At 39.1% G+C, this 14,093-nt stretch overlaps 1 protein-coding gene across 3 annotated transcripts in view; it reads right to left on the reverse strand.

Moving 5' to 3' along the window:
- The window catches only part of FAT1 (FAT atypical cadherin 1), a 168,711-nt gene extending 154,984 nt beyond the window's left edge, over positions 1 to 13,727 (reverse strand). Inside the window, exon 1 of one of the 3 annotated variants that reach the window (XM_074273944.1) lies at positions 13,293 to 13,727. The gene's annotated coding sequence lies outside the window, so the exon portion shown is untranslated. Of the gene's footprint in view, positions 1 to 10,304; positions 10,477 to 13,292 lie in introns of those variants that run through there. The other 2 variants (XM_074273942.1, XM_074273943.1) reach the window with 2 other exon arrangements.
- Between the last annotated feature and the right edge of the window lie 366 nt (positions 13,728 to 14,093).

Genomic DNA, 14,093 nt, shown 5'->3' on the forward strand with positions numbered 1-14,093 from the left:
CCCTTTTACCATCAGATCATCAGTACTTTCTGATGTACATCTGTACAATTTATAGTTACAAAGTAGCCAAGAATATTAAGAGATTTAATGACCTGCCTAGTGTCAGTCACAAAGCAAGCATCTGCTGGAAAAGTGACTTGAACCCAGATTAGTTCTCCTTCTTTGAGATTGGAACTCTCTCCACCATGCCATAGCTGCCTTTTACCCTTTCTAATAATTCATTTAAAAAAAAAATATATATATATATATATATATATGTTTTATTATTAAGATACATAAGATAGACTTCTATTATGTACTGTTAAATGACTGCATTGCATGGTTCTATCCAAAATACTAGATGTTAATATTTATCCAGTTTAATGTTCTCCTAATACAGAAGAAATGAGAAAGTTTACACGCCACTGCTTTCTGAACTCCACTCTTGAAAGTTATAGGACTTCTGTCAATCCTCATCCTCTTAAACCTTTGCAGAACTAACAATTCTTTCCTACTTCAAACTCTCTCTTCCAATTTCTATGCTCCTTTATTCTCTGTATTCTCTTGCTGAATCAGCTCCTTTGCTATCTCTTGCTCTTCTTTTGCCTCTATTATAAAACTGTCCCTACGATCTTATCATAAGATCTCTTCTTTCCAGGTTTTGATTTCCTTAGAATTCTCATCCTTCTGCCAAAGTTAACTATCACCTTCCATATTAGTGAATATCAAATCCTTTATCTCCAATCCAATCTTTTACCTAAGCTTTAGGACAATGGGCCAGAAGTCAGGAAAACTCAATTTCAAATTTAACCTCAGACATCTACCAGCTATGTAACTCTGGGCACTTAATCGGTCTGTCTCAGTTTCCTCAACTGTAAAATGAGGCTAATAATAATGCTTAAACCCCACCCCAGGTTGTTGTAGAGCTCAAAACAAGTAATATTTGTTAAAAAAAAAAAAAATGCTTAGCACAGTATCTAGCACATAGTAGGCATTTTGTAAATATCTTAACATTAAAATATATAAATCCACCTGAAACATGAATCCAAATTTGTCATTTTCACATTTGGGCCAGTGCCTCCTCTCCCCCTCACTTGTCTATTTCTGGTAATAGTTTAACCAAGGTCCAGGGGTTTGGGGGCCCCCAAACCCAAAGTCAAGAACTTCAAAAGAGGCAGTCCAGTGTAGCAGAACTAGTGGTGTACTGAGTGAGAAGAGGGAGACTCTGCTAGGAGCTAGCTTGCTGGACTTTGGACTTGAGTTTCTTCCATAGTTAAAAGAAGGTTTGAAGAGTTAGTTTCTCTAAGTTCTGTGATTCTGATTGTTAATTCCTATCTCTCTCATCCTCCTACATTCCATCATTCACAAATCTTTGCAACTCTTCCCTTTCAGTCTCTTAGTCTCTACCCTGGTTCAGGCCCTGAATCACCTCCCGCATGGATTATTCCAACAGGCCCCCCCCCCACCCAGACACCTTCACCATTCCAAAATTAATGTTCCTAAAACCTGCCTTTTCCTGTTCAACAGCCCTCAATGACTTCCCACTGCATACTGAGTAACAGCCCCATAAGCAACAATCATTAAGTGCCTATTGTGTGAAGGGCATCGTATAACATGGTAGGAATATAAAGAATGATCCAACACAGATGTCACATTTCCAGGAGCTGGCAATATAAAGAGGCAAAGACAGGTATATCAATGACTATAATGCAAAGGAACAAGAAGCGGGCAAATGGCTGAGGAACAGGCAAAGTCTTACATGGAATGTGAGGGAAAAGAGTACATTTGACTAAACAAGATAGAGACGGGATGATGGGATAGAGAGTATCTGGACTAGGCTTTGAAGGAGGGAAAAGTTTATCCTAAGCTCATGAAGCATGAGCTCAGATGAGATGGGCAAGGACCAGACAAGGGCTGCAAGAAACAGAATACACAAAGGCATCTACTAAGAGAAGCTGGGACAGCTTTTGCATTGAAGGCTAGTCCCAAAAGGGCTAATCTGAGGCCTGAAGGCCATCTCCTTCATAAATCATGTGTTCTCCTTATTCCCCATGGTCATATAGACCTTGATTCTTTTCTATTCTAGATTCAGGAAGGAGAGCTTATGTTCCTGCCCTAGTGCCTAAACCACGAGGATTCAAGAACCCAGGCCCAATATTGCTGCCAGCTCAGCACCCTTCTCTGACAGGATCCTGGGGCAGCAGAGGCCTGTCCTGCCGGCTTTGAACTTCAAGCTAGAGCCTGATCTTCTGCCCCTTACCAGGTGGTTTAGAGAGAAATATACTCCTCCTCTTAGCTGTTAAAAGCATACACATATACATATGTGTATATGTTCTTTCTTACTATATCTTAGAAGTAAACATCCCTTTGAAAAAGCAAGAAGAAAAAGAAAGACGGAGAGAGAGCAAGTGAGACAGAGGGAAGGAAGGATAACAAGCCAAACTGGGAAGGACCCTAATGCCAGAATCAAGAACTTATTCTTTATTCATTATCCAACAGGGAGTCACTGAAAGATTTTTAAAGATTTTGAGTAGAGGGACAAGGAGCAATAAAATGGTAAATTATGAAGATTACTCAGGTCATAGGGGGAAGAATGACAGATATAGAGGGTACAAACAGTGAGTTTGCTGTGCTGGTGAAACATGCTGATAGAAGACAGCAGAAATTACAGGAGATTCAGTTAAGGATGAACTTAAAGATTTGGGAATCATCTGCAGAAGCACCATAACTAAAGGCCTGGGAGGCTGATGATATCACCAAAGAAGGCAGAAAGAAGGGCAAGGGTCAAATCCTAGGAAAACATTCGTGTTGACAAAATGAAAAGAGGATAAACAGTCATCAGGGAAACTATGAAGTGCCACAGATGCCAGAAAAAGAAACAAAATGCAGAATTGTGGTTTGGGGTGTCAAATACTATGCAGAGTTCAAGGACATTGAGGTGGGAGAAATGTCACTAAAAGTCACACAGGGAAAAGAAATTTACAATTTAACTTTATTATATATTTAAAAGGAATGTCAAGTTGTACATAACATATTTATGTGCAATAATCTTTTTATTGTACTATGTTATGGAATGCTATGTTATTCCATAAATTAAAATTAAAATTTGATTTATTTTTTAAATTTAAAAAGAAAAAAGTGATAAGTGCTCTTCTGAGAACTGTTTCAATAGAATAAATTTTAAAAACAAGATAGCAAGGGGTTGAGAAAGCACTGGGCATAGACTACCCTTTAGCAGTAGAAGGAATGGCAGAATTAGGATAATAACTTAAGAGAACTACAAGGTCAAAGGATGGTGACTTCTGGTTGTTTCTCTTGTCTGAGTAGGGGCATTTTGAGATCCTCTGTGTTCTGGCCCCAAACTACCTTTCCAATCTTATCTCTCATTTCTTACTTCCTCATAAGAGAAGCTCTCTACTCTAGCCAAACTGGTCTGCTCCCTAACAGAACTTCAAAAAAGTGTTCTGAATTTTCCCATTTTCTTGACTTTTGTTAGGCATACAGCCTATCAAACCCTAACCACTCTTCAAGGTCTAGCACAAGTTCCATTTTCTGTAGGAAGCCTTCTCTGATCCATCCTAACCAGATGTGGTCTTGCCCTCCCTGAATCCATAACAATTATTTGATATTCATTCCCCTGTTATCTCAACTACAAATAGTTCTGGTTTTACCTTGGGTAGAGAGTAGTAATCCTGTTTTATTTAGCTTATATCTCTTTCATTCTCCCAATAAAAAATATTTATAGAATGAATGAGTTAGCTAGAGAGATACTGTTTATTATGTCCCCCAAACCCTCACTCTTTTGAGGCCACTTTTCTTTGCATTCATAACAGTGTTTAAACCAGTCCATCAGCTCTAGCTGTTAGCTAGCTAAATCTTTCTTCATCACCTCATTTCTTTCCACTCCAATCATGGCCTGGAGCTGCCCACTCCCACCATTTCCCATTCTCTACTTTCAACCTCAACTAGAAGTAATCTCCTTTCCTCTAATTTCTCAAAGCACTTCGAATTAACTTTTGTTTTACATTTATCTAATGTATAGATATTTATACAATATTATAATATATAATATTCTGTCTCACTTAAATGTAATTCAAATGCAAGCCAAGACATCATCCAGTGATGTCACTGGTCCTCTTCAAAAGAGAACAACAATTTATATTATGGTGGTTTAAATGCCTCATTATCTCCCCAATTAGATTATAAAATTCTTAAGGGAAGAATCAAAACAGATAAAGAAATTATCCCTAATGAAAACACTGAGGCAAATATTTTAAGGAAGGAATGATTTTATCACACTATTCCCAGTGGTGTTTAGAATTTGTTTTATTATTATTAAATTAAGCTTATGGGAAGGAAAGTTGTCAATGTTTCCCAGTTATTTTTTTTTCTAAAATAAATCAGTGCATATGTAATATGTTTCAATTTTAAAATGATTATTAAATATTATTTCTATGTATCAATACTTTCCACAAATTGATCTTTTAAAATAACATTGAATAGCTGGGTTAGCCATCCCCCTTGTTCTTGACCATTTGGCTTATTTTTAAATGTTTTGGGACTGCAAGCAACACTGTGAATTTTCAGAGAATTTCAGTATAGGATTTCAGAGACTGGGTTGTTGCTTTTTTTTTTCCTGTTCTGCTCAACTGGTGTTCAATCTCCCATTTTCTTTAGAAACATACAGCATTTCAGCACATTTTTATGGGTTGGCTGTGGAACCTGATCAACATTTTGCAAATGCTCCAAGTACTACTAAACAACCAACTTAAAAATAGGTTTGAGCTCCAAAAGGTGGAACCTTAATTTGGAAACTAAAAACTTCCAAAAATGCATCTTTGTTCCCTAACAACAGCAGTGTATAAGTTCTGTCAAATGCAAACTCTAAACTATGTATGCATATGAAGCTGCTGGTAGAATACATCTCCTTACTTTAGTCATACCTCAACAGATATTTGGACTCAAAATTAAACAATTATGAAATGTGTAAATCCAAGATCTAAATAAGAAAAAAAGAAAAAGAATTCAGAATCTAAGTTACATTTTCTCAATTGGATCAGTATGTTATCATTAGGGAAAAATACCCTTTTTGACAACTGGATAAAGAAGACAGTGCCTTTTCTATTATCAGATGTTCTATGTTGTCTTGGTCTTTCATCCTCCACAAATGTAATCAGTAGTTGCTCTACAATTTAGAGTCTTAGCATTAGTCCCCAGCACTTAGCATAGTCACTTGGCATAGAATAGATAAAAAGTTTTACTGATTGATTCACTGACCTACCTAGGATCACACCAGCACTACACCAGATTTAAGATTTCAATCCAGGTCTTCCTGACCACTATCAGAATTTGCCTCTCTATTACTATTAAATCATGAATTATATATATTTCAAAGACTTATCAGTTTTATTCTCCCATGTCAAAGGCTAGATATGTAAATTATTCAGTTAAATAAATTTTAAAAATACAGTTTGAAATCATCGCTTAGCATAATAATTTGACCAAAAGAACCTTTTCCTTGAACAATCTCAAGGCTAGACTATATACTTAGTTTGGGTACTATTTAATTAGTAAAATAATATTATTTTATTATTAGGAATGAAATTAAATAATTATTAATAATAATTATTAGGAATGAAAATATCTCATATTTATATACTGTTTTAAGATCAGCTGGGATGAAGCAAAACATGTAATTATTATTATCCCCATTACAATGAAAAAACTGTAAACCAATCTATCAATCAGAGAGCACTAAAAAAAGCAAAGATTTTTCTGGTAATAAGGAAAGAGCACTGATTTTGAAATCAGAATTGCTTTGGGGTAGTCCTGGCTTTGTCCCTCAATACCTGTGAAATTTCAAATAAAACACCTAATTTGTCTGGGTCTCAGCCTTCTCATCTATAAAATGGGAGGAACTAAATAATCTCTGAAGAACCTTTTTTCTATCCCTAGAGCTATGATCCTAGATCTACCCTAAGATCCCTCTCATCTCTGAGCTCAGATCTACCCCACAAAATTATTCAACTCTTGACTCTGAGTCGAATACTCCATTTACTCTTTCAGACAAACAAATCACTACTTAATGATCTGCAGAAATAAATGTAAGGCCACGTTTTCAACTCTGTGATCTCCCTCCCTTTCTCTTTGATTCAATTTCTCTTTCCCTCCCCAAACACATATATTTATTTATTTTAATTTAGTTTTTTATATGTTTATGAATGATGTATGATTGTCACATAGACATCATTGATGTTAACATTCTACATGACAATTATCTATTCTATATATTGTATTCAATATGATATATAATTATGGTAATATTTTACATGCTATATAATATGGCATGATCCTATAGCATATTTTACATGTTATAATATCAATATTCTATAAAATGAAAAGGGCAAGAGATTTGACCCAGAAGGTCCCCATTGTTTACAGCTTATGTCTTCATTGTGGAGCAGTTCAAATAAAGTTAAGAATAAAAATAAAAACACTAGTTGTGTCAATTTTGACATTCAAAAACTAGGAATTTACAGAAGAATAAAAACTAAAAAAAAAAAAAAAAAGTCATAATTATTTTCCACAGTATGGTTTTAAAGATTTGGGGCCTCTGTTAGAGTTATTTCATAATTACCTAGATAGTGTTTCAATGTACATGTAAACCAACCTTCACTAGGAAGACTACACAAGATACTAAAGAACAGTTATTTTATAATTCCTTATAATAATTAATCTCCCTAATCACCTTGCTTAAACTACACAAAGTAAAAATCATGCTATTTACTAGTGCAGTAAATAATTTCAACCAATATTTAAAAATTTTAATCAAATTTTAAGAATCTGAATTTTTAGCAAATCAGACTTAAATTACAAGGATAATATAGAAATACAGAATGCTGCAGGAAAGAAGTATCAAACATGGGGCCCAATGTACCAATAGAATTAGATTAAAAAGTGACGGAGAAACGGTTAACAAAATAGATATAATAGAACAAATATGTTATATTTTTAAATTAAGTAAAAAAGGAGATGTTAATAAAGATATTTTTAATTAGAAACAATAAATTTTAATTATACTTAATTTAAAAAAAAAAAAAAAAAAAGGTCGGGGACAGCTAGGTGGTACAGTGGATAAAGCACCAGCTCTGAAATAGAGGACCCTGAGTTCAAATCGGGCCTGAGACACTTTAACACTTCCTAGCTGTGTGACTATGGGCAAGTCACTTATAACCCATAGCCCCAATTGCCTCAACAACAACAACAACAAAAAATTCAAATTAATATATAGCCTGCAGGGATCTTTAAGGAAAGTCTAATGGCCTCCATTTTTATTTGAGTTTGCTACCACTTGTGTAGTAGAGAAGTCATTCTAAGGAAGAATATGAGTTCAAGTTCTGATCCAGATCTGTTTCATTGATGACTTTGCTTTCCCAGAACTTAGTATAGGACCTTTTATTAAAGCCATAAGATCGGGACTGATAGCTTTCTCTCAGTGTGGCAGGCAACTCTGGAAGACAAATTATAGATGAGCCATCAGATCTGTATCAGTGGAGGGAGTTTCTACAACTGGGAGTTTCCTATCACAGGTCTGGACAAAATACAGATATGACAAAGAAAAGATTTTATTGATCTTGTTACCAAATGTGTGGTAAAGTATTCATTTTTCTCCAACAAAATCTTAATAGCACAGAGCAGACACTTAATACTTTTTTATTTCAACTTGTCAACTAAAAAAAATCTTCTATTGACATTAGGACAGAGAGGGGTTCTTGGAGTTCAAAGGCTATTCTAGTAGAATGGGTGGCTCTCTCCAAGTTGGTAAAACTCTTGAGGAACAGACTGTGAACTGATTTTCAGAGGACCCACCATTAAGTGAAGTGCAGAGTGGTTCAAAATTTTTAAGGGTGGCCACCAGGGGATGAACTTATTTGGCCATGTGAAACTCGGAACTAGTAAACTGAATGAAGTTTAAAACAACTTTTAGTCTGCACCCTTAAAGGAAAAACCCACACAGATAAAAACAGGGGTCTAATCAAATCAATGTAAAATTGATTAAAACTCAATGTCAACGTATATAAACTGAAGAAAGGTAACAAAATGGTGAGAGTTGTTTTCTAAGTCAGGAAGACTCATACCTGCAGGATGACCCTGGGCAAATCCCTGAGATAGTAAATAAAAGAGCAGGTGAAGATCAGCATTAGTAAGAATAGCTTGGGGGGTTTCTTTATCTATGATACCTCAATTCCAATCTACTCAATGAAAAAGAAATCTCACACTTCAAAAACACTAATATTTACAATGACTTTGCCCACAAAAACCAAGTGTAGTAGGTATCATTCCTAAAGGAAGAATTACAAGACTCACAAACGTTATGTGAAGTCCTAGCATCAAAAAGTATCAAAAGTAGAATCTGAACCAGAGTTTCTTAATCTCAAACCAAGTGTGGCATGTTATCTACAAAACTAGGATGTGGTTTTATTTCCTCTATTAACGCCAAAGTTAATATCCAACTCTCTAATTAGCTCCTAAGAAATTAACAGAACCAAAGAGATTCTATTACCTTTCCTAATCCATCATTTTATAACTGAGTGAAATGAGGCTCTGGGTTAAGTGACTTAATAAAGACTATATTGTCACTAAAGGGTAAAGGCTCCAATCCTGGTCTAATGCCATACTGGGTTAAGATCAGAAATCATCCATGTCTTTTTTACTTCAAATTCTGTCCTCTTTCCTCCAATGCAAGCTGTCTCTCATTATAATATCTACAATGAAAAAAATAAGACTATTCATTCCTTAAACCTAGGCAGAACTCTGCTGTTTGTCACCTTAAAAACCCACATTCCACACAAATGCAACAAATTTTCCCCCTAATTCATGTAACATCATTCTCCCGGCTTAAAGCAAAATGAATTTATTTATAAATACACTATGTCTCCTTAGTATTGAAAGCATTGGAAAGTTTTCCTCTTTCTACTCTCCATTAAAACTTTTTCTTTAAAAAAAAACAACTGCTTAATTCGGAGAACACCAATCAGAATTGTAAAAAGCACTGATGACTTAAGATGGAAGTCAGTTTCCCCAAGTTAACCTTCAAAGAAACCCTGAAACAAACAACTTCTGGCAAGCTTTGGAGAACAATTCCCACTCTCACAAAGGGCAGAGACCGAATTACCCATTCTGAGAACTCGCAGCTTTCCCAACCACCACGCGGGTACAACTTACAAGGGTCCCAATTAAATCCCCACTGCTCAACCTTTCCAAGGATCTAAACTCTGGGGAATCACACGGCCCGAGAGAACTAGCAAAGTCTACTATATTTCTACTACTACCTTTCCCTTGTAAAAATGCTACTAGTTTTTGGGTTTTTTGGTTTGTTTGTTGTTTTTTTTTTTAATTAAACCGGAAACAAGAGTTAACATTCATTAACCAGCACAACTTTTTTCAAAGCCACCGGAACATACGAAAACTTAAAAAAAAAAAAAATCAAGAAAGAAAGAAAAAGAAAGGAAGAAGAAAAGAAAATTATGCAGAGACTTTTAAAGAGTGTAAATGGCCCGGGATTCCCAATTCCTCGCAGCAAAAAGTGAACTTTTAGAGCGAGAATAGCTTGGGGGTTGGGCAAGAGTGGAGGGTGGGGGAGGAGGAGACCGGTTAGCAGCACTAGGCTAGGCTCGGATTGGAAACCGATCTTTCAGTCCCCGAGGCTCTGAATTAACTTACTAGTGGCTCCAAGACAATAGCCTAGTCTCCGCAGGAGCCGCCACAGACGCAGCCTGCATCCCAGCGTAAGCCCCATCCCCACCCCCTGCTCTCCTACAGGACCTCCCTCCCGCTCCAGATATAACCCAACATTTATCGCCTAAGCGTAAATAACATCACTAACTGTAGCTCTTTAGGGGATTTGCTTGTTCCATCTCCATCACTTATCACAAAGTTTAATAAAAGTACCAACACCTCATTTTTTTCTCCTTGTGCGCCTTTATCTACCCACACCGGCAATGGGCATCCCCCCCGCTAGCATTCCCCAAGTCAGGTTTTCTCCGAGGTGGGAGCTGCTGCTCATACCCCCCCCCCGGGAAGGGGCTGGGGTGCGGCACGGCTCACTAGGGGTTCCCCCTTCCAAATGGCTCAATCCCCGCCCCCGCAACCTTGGAGCTGCAAGTTCTCGCGTCCGGGTGCAAGAGCCAGACAGAGGTTTTCTCCCCGCCGCAGATCCGAGCTCCCTTCTCGCGCTCTCCGCCTCCATTCCCCGATTCTGCTCCGAACAAAACTTTCCTGGAAAGTTTGCAGCAGCTAGTGGACCCCAGCACTCCTCGGCTCACCTTCAAGCTACCGTAGTTCCCGGGTAAGGTCTGCTGTGGAATGTATCCAGAAGGTCGCGGTCTTGCATGGTTTCCGTGGGTCCCGTCCAGCCTCTTTCTTCCCCTCACCGTCCCCCACCAAATTCCCCAAGTTCCCTAGTTGCAGCCGTCGCCACTCTCCCGGGAGCCCAAGAGCCCTCTCACGTTCTCGAGATGCCGACGGAGATCCCTCCGCCTGCTGCAACTTACACGCATGCCGGCACTCGTTTCTGTGGCATGGAAAAAAAACTAAACCGCACTTTCCCAGACTCCTGGACTCTGAACCATATGGCTCCTAAATGATTATACCCTGTACATCAAAGATCCACGCTCTTGCTTTTATAGAAGCATATTCACTAGGGGGAAGGGACAAGCAAGCACTTAGAGGCTTGCTTTCTTTCTTTTCTTTTCTTTTTTTTTTAAATCCACCTTTCTAAGAATGCTGATTGGACTTTTCCAAACAAATTTAAAATGCACACCAGTATTTTGGTCCGGGAAATTTCAAGAGGAAAGCCTTCCATGAATCCTTTTTTATGTTCGCAATTCTCCAACCGGTAAAATCTACAGATTAGTCCTTAATAGATCTCTAACCTTTTCTTCAAATGTGTAAACCCATGATTGCTTTACAAACCGATCAAATTCTTCCACACAGACTAGAACCAAATAGTCCTCATCAGGGGGGGGGGGGGGAGGAATGGAAGTGTTTCGCCGGTAGTTTGGGATTAAAGCCTAAACTCAGATCAGCCTAAAGCTACCACGAGGGGAAGTAAGCTTTCAACCTCAAACCAAGCAGCTAACCAAGCCAAATACTTGAGGCAGAACACCAACTTTGCAAATCTAAGACAGTTTGCAATCAAGGCCAGCGCGTTATTTAAAATTCAAGTGGAGGCGGAGGGAGGAGGAAGAGCCCAGGCCAAGGAGAGAAAGAGACTGGAGGCGGAAGAAGCGGACGAAGGAGGAGAAAGGAAGAAGAGAAAGAGAGAGAGACAGAGGCAGTCAGAGACACCAGAACAAAAATGAAAATCCAACCGGAAGCTAAAAGATATAACTAGGAAGTCCATGGAAAATAGCGAGGTCTCAAATGATTCTCAACTCCTGCAACTTATTCTACCTCAAAAAATGCTGCAGTTATACTTCCGTGCTTCTTCATATTCTTAATCCCATCTTTTACAGAAGAAACATTTCCCCATGAGTTCCATAAGAAGTAAATGTATCTCAAACCAGTCTTTAAATGTGTTTCTCCATCTCTGAAATGAAGTGGTTGGGCTAGCATCTCTTAGGTCCCTTTCCAGTTATTATTTTAATACAAGAAGTCTAGACAGTTACGGATGTATGGATGGAGTCTCCCAAAGGAAGGTAAGGCTTATTTCAGCAAATTAGCTCACATCTACCCACCAGAACGAGGACAAAGAAGATTGATTTCTCTGGAAGAGAGCTGGGTTTGGAAGAGAGATATAAGAATAGAAAGCCTTACCGCAGGCTGCAAGAGAAGGAAGGCAACAATGTTTCCGTGTATTAATTAGAAAGGCAGGTTACCTGGTTCAAAGTTTATCCTTCTAATCCTCATCTCCCCGATGACCTAAGCATAGCTAGTTAAAGAGTAAGGATGCAGAACACTTTTATGGCACGGGGGAAATATCTGAACCTCCAGAATGTTTACGGCGTTAAACAGAACGCTGCATTTTCCTCAGCACGGGAACCTGCCACTTGTGATCACAGTGGATACAGCACGAATACACACACCTACCTATATATACTACACGATAACACAGATTTAATCGTAAATACAAACGTATAAGGTCAGACTTTGAGCAAACCTCCTGGCCAATTTGATTTATATGCCAGACCACAAACATGGGATCCCCGAATGATTGAGAGTTTATGTGACTGTAACAGCTCTGGCCATTAAATAGCCTATGCAAATACAGTCACAATTCTCAATTTCTTAAAGAGACATTGAATGCCTTCCCAGTACTAGAGGCAAAAGCAAAGGGACACTAGTGTATACAACCACACATTAAGGATCAATTATCTTCAAGAATTCCTTGGAGTAACTACTATTTATTAATAACTAAATGGCGCATAATCGGGATAAAATATTTTACTTGGGAATTCCGACTTGTCAAGCTACCCAAGAAATCAGGTTGCCTGTAGGGGTTGGAGGTGATCATCCCAGGAAATGGGCATTTGTATTTTGTAGACATTGGAGCTACCAGGTTTTTTTGTATTTTGAATTGATCCGTTAGACCAAATGCCAAGAGGATCAATTAGGGGTGGTTTTATTTATCCCAACTAAAATCCTAATATTTAAAATGTACGGATTAAAATAATCCAATTCAATTCCTAAATCTGTCTTTGACTCGTGGATTTAAGTGGTCTCTGAAAATACTATAAAAAAGGAGTGCCATACCAGGAGGTACCTGCATCTTCAGCCCACAACCCACAGGCTCCCGCACTTTACACTCAGCTTTACACCTGTTCTGACACACAACTGCGGCTAAAAAATGAGAATCGAGGAGATAACGTCAACATGATCAGACAGGATTGGAGAAGGGATTTTGGTGGGCAAGGCGTCCGCCTTTCACTATGTCCCTAGAGTGTCGGGACACTACAGAAGTTTGCGGTCTGTACAAGGAAAAGCAGCAAGAAAGAAGTCGTCTTACCGCCTGCATTTACCAGAGGGCGCTGCCTTACAATGTATTACCTGGTCCCCTTGTTCTCCTTCCCAGGGCACCATTTCTATAACAAGTTACATTCAAAAATAATGCAAAAGCTGCATATCTTTGCAAGTTTTTTTTAATTGCCCCGTATTTGGGCATTTTTAGAGCTACCCGTACACATTTTTACCTATGTGTCTACTTTTTTGTGCCTTTGGGTAAATGAAGGAAGGTAATCTCTAAAATTCAGCGTTCATTTTTAAACTGAAAAAAGAAAAAGAAATAGGAAAATAGAACTAAACCATGTACTCACCAAGGCAGCGGAAGCCTCCACGCTCCACTTTAAAAGTCTCCTACAGCTCTGTTAATCCACCTTCCCCACGGTTTGATTAAAGAACTCCAAAAGCCTCCCAAAACCCGTCGAAAGTCCCAACTTTCTCCCTTCCTTCGGTTTTTCAGCATTTCCCCAGCGAAAAAGAGACCCGCCGTTGCTCCCCGTGTCCAGACAGCCGCATTGCCGAAGACTTCGGGCCGATCTTAAAAGTTGAGCAGGAAAAAGGAGACAAAAAGGGAGAGAGCAGGAGCAAATACTGGACAAGAGGAAATCCAAGTTGTTCAGGACATGTCCAGGCAACGAGTGGGGATAGTGGAGTAGAGTTGCAGCAGAGAGCTGCGGCGGATCAGTGACTCCAGCTTTCTTTCTCACTCACTCCCTCTTGGACTTGGCTCAATGGAAAGGGGTTGGGGGCGGGGCAGGGGGGGGGAAAGAAAGGGATGGAGGGGCGAGGGTGGGGATTGATGACGTCACCGTCCCTCCTTCCTTCTTTACCTCCCTTCCTCCCCTCCACCTCTGGACTATCGGGATTCTCCAGCGGTGTGGGCCACTGCAAAAGAGGCTGCTGCGGTGGCGGAAACTGCGGGATTGTCTGGCTGCCTGCCTGCCTGCTTGCCTGCCCCGACCCTCCCTCTCTTTATCCCGAGAGGAAGCTTTCTCTCTCACTCCACCTCCAACCCTGGCTCACTCCTCTTGGCGGGGCCCCTAGAGCACCTGAGTGGCAGCCTCCCTCCTTTTCCTGCAAGCCCCAGGGTAGTGTTTCTCAAGCCTATGACTACA

Source organism: Sminthopsis crassicaudata, chromosome 6, assembly GCF_048593235.1.
Source record: "Sminthopsis crassicaudata isolate SCR6 chromosome 6, ASM4859323v1, whole genome shotgun sequence".
Classification (NCBI taxonomy): domain Eukaryota; kingdom Metazoa; phylum Chordata; class Mammalia; order Dasyuromorphia; family Dasyuridae; genus Sminthopsis; species Sminthopsis crassicaudata.